Source organism: Gekko japonicus, unplaced genomic scaffold (genome assembly GCF_001447785.1).
Source record: "Gekko japonicus isolate JY-2015 unplaced genomic scaffold, Gekko_japonicus_V1.1 scaffold2601, whole genome shotgun sequence".
NCBI lineage: Eukaryota > Metazoa > Chordata > Lepidosauria > Squamata > Gekkonidae > Gekko > Gekko japonicus.
Window position 1 is genome coordinate 173313 of NW_015164737.1, and position 3429 is coordinate 176741.

The 3429-nt window shown below is 42.4% G+C and overlaps 1 protein-coding gene across 1 annotated transcript in view; it reads right to left on the bottom strand.

Annotated features, from left to right (window-relative positions):
• TIAM1 (T-cell lymphoma invasion and metastasis 1) overlaps positions 1-3429 on the bottom strand; it is a 102858-nt gene that overhangs the window by 74335 nt on the left and 25094 nt on the right. The gene's annotated exons all lie outside the window — the stretch shown is intronic.

A 3429-nucleotide genomic window follows, 5' to 3' on the forward strand; every position in this document is an offset into this window, starting at 1 on the left:
GTATCTTCACCTTTGAAAGGCGACTGATGTTTTATAGCTGAATGAAGTTGGTTATGAAATTGCAGCAGATATGTCATGAGTTTGAACCACAAAGCCACATACTCTGCTTGCCTAACAAGTAGGTTTTCAAAAAAGGGAAACAAAGGCTACAGAGAGTGGCCTGTTAAACAAAATCATGTCCCTCATATGAGCTAAATGTTCTTTAAGCTTCCCTCAGCAATAGAACATGGGAATAAAACAGGATTTTAAATGAGCAAAACTGGTTATCAAGAGCTGGCCACCCACTAATGCCCACACAGCCTGTTCTTTCCTCACAGCATGATATAGGATTATGCCGTGAAATGATGAAAATTTTGCTAGATAAATGAATTAATCTCCATACATCTCTTGCCTATGATTTTCACTTATATAACATCTGCTGGAAGTGATTATAAAATCTAGTACCATTCTTATAAAGGAATGGAAATAATTAGGTGACCCAATGCACTCATATACTAGAAAAGAGCAAGAGTTCAGTAGCAAATTAAAGACTAACAAAATTTGTAGCAGGGTATTGTCAGACTCTTGAACAAAATTACTCTCAACAACACTCTCTGGCAGTGATTTGTTTATTGAGGAATAAAGACGTTTCAAGCTAAGACTTCTGTGTCAGAACTAAAGTTCTGGTGCCAAAGCCCAAAGTTATACAAGGTTCAAACAAGCTCCACCCTTGGTCCAGTCCAATCGTAGCCCACATTCAGCCTGCCTAGATTTTACGTGTTCCAGCCCCCACCTGCACGTCTACTGTTTTTATAATCTATTGCTGCAGAGTAAGCACAGACAGCATCCAAGGTCATCGCTGAATATCCCTGGGAAGGGAGGCATCTTAGAGTTACACAGCCACTACAACAAAGCCATTCTCACACACATCCACTCGCACCTCCCCCATGGAATTCCAGTACCCGCTCGAGGCCCCTTAACAAATGTAATTCATGGCAAACAAGACACCGAGTTTGACAGGTATGAGCTTTCATGAGTCACTGCTCACTTCTTCAGATACAGCTCAAATATAAGTCCATCTATCTTTATATCTTGGAGAGCAGAGTGATTTCAGAGTGAAAATAGCAGGTGAATGACAATAGCAGGTGTGATTGGATTAGGTGTGATATGCAGAGGGGTAGTAGCCTTGGAGAAATCAGCATTGATAATGAGACTGGAAACCTAGGTCTTGATTCAGTCCAGGAGGATGCATTGTCTTTAGTTTCATTATCAGTTGCAATTCAGCAGTCTCTCTTTCTAATCTCCCTTTGAAATTCCTTAGTAAGAGAATTGCTGCTTTTAGGTCAGCAACTGAATGTCCTGGAAGGTTAAAATGTTCCCCCACTGGTTTCTGAATGTTGTGGTTTCTAATGTCAGACTTATGTCCATTTATTCGTTGTCATATGGACTGGCGTGTTTGTCCAATGTAGAGGGTAGAAGGGCATTGCTGACACATGATGGCATATATCACATTAAAGGATGAGCAGGACTATGAACCTGAGATGGTATGGCTGATGTTGCTGGATTCATTCATGGTGTTGCTAGGATCTAAATGATCTATATGGCATCTTGGTTTGTTACAGGCCTTGGTAGCAGAGTCCATGTTACTGTTAAGTAGCTTATCATTGTGGATGAGAAGTTGTTTTAGGTTAGCAAGAAAGCAAAAAAGGCCGGGGCCCCCAGTGCCTGTGTGAGCGTCACTATCCAGCATAACCTATGATCTGTGACTAAGGCAACTGTTCTGCCTCCGAAGAAAAGGTGAAACCAAGCAAAGAAACTCACATATCTGAAATACGAGCATGAAGTTTTAAGAGAGATGGTTGGCATCTGGCAACACCATAAGACTTTCAAAGTTAATAGATTTGTGTAGACGTGGTGGTAGCTCCTGAATGAAGGTGAAATTGGTAGGAGGTATGCAACATCTTTGGGTGCAGGGCACTTAGAAGAGGATGACAATGAAATATATACTTTGACTTCACTTGTGCTTTCTCTGGTTGTTGTTGTTTGTTTTTAAATGCTGGTACTCATATGTAAAGTTGCACCAATTTCCACCAATTACCCCCTCAAGACCTGGTAGAGCCCCCCCACCAAAAGGTGCCAGTACTCATTACTGGTTTACATCACACATACACACACAGCCCTATATGGAATAACCATTAATTGCATCTGCATTTTCCAGAGCATGTACAGTGGTAAATGAGATAAGAACTATAAAGGGTTTATTTGTTGAAAATCATAAGCAGCAATGCCTTGAAAAGAAACATTCCATACCTTTTTATTCTGTTTACATACTACTGTGCATTTTCACAAAGTATGTAGCAAAGGTATATTATTAGTAGTTCTAACAAGGAACATGCTTTAGCAATTCTCGACGTTACAAATCAAGCTTGGGGGCTACCATAACTTGCAGATTATTTCCATAATTATGGCCAATTTTTCTTCCCCCTCTCCTCCCCCTCTCTGTTTAACTTTTTAAATCTATTTTAGATTTATGAAGACTCAAGCACATAGGCAAACAAATACTTTCAGAAATCTCAAGAAAAGAAGCCATTAATTTGTCTTTAAAACGGTTCACTTTGTGTGCTTTCCCACATTAGGTTACATGAAAACGTAGCTCTGATGTGACAGCACAGATCTTGTAATAAATAAGGCTCTATGTTGCCACAAAAGCCATGCACTCCATGTGACCTTTTCAGTATTTAGCCTCTATGGCATTTGTTTTCTGAGAATGGAGGTTTTCATAAATAAAATGTAAGACTTTGCATTGATATGGGTCTTTCTGAGTGGGGAGAGTCTTCATAGTCTATTACGTTAATACTGTTTCCACATGTTCTTGCTCTTATTCTAATGCTTCCACCTCCTGAGTTAAGCTTTCTAGGGGTGGCTAACACACTTAACTTGTGACTAGGGAGCAAAGCCCATTGTGGATGAGTACAATGGGCCCTAGAAAGCTAGAGTGGGTGGGTGGTAGATAGATAGGTAGATGGATAGATAGAGGGGTTTAGAGAAAGAGAGGAAGGAAGGAAGGAAGGAAGGAAGGAAGGAAGGAAGGAAGGAAGGAAGGAAGGAGGGGAGACATAGACAGACAGACAGTAAGCCAGACAGACAGGGAGGGAGGGAAGGGGGGGAAGAAGTCAAAGCGATGGGGATGAAGGGAGAAAGTGAGAGAGGGAAAGAATGAAGGGAGATAGGGAAAAAGAAAGAGAGAGGGAGGAAGGGGGGATAGTGGGGAAAAAGGGGTGTCGGGGGTGGCTCAGCGCCGCCGCCGCCGCCCCTCGCCTGTTGCCCCCAGAAAGCTGGCGAAGGTGGAGGGGAGCAGAGAAAATTAAAGCCGGCCTTCCACTGATTCCCTCCAGCCCTGGCTAGTTGGGGGGGGGAGTCGGGCAATGGCGAGCGGCTTATCGCCGCTGC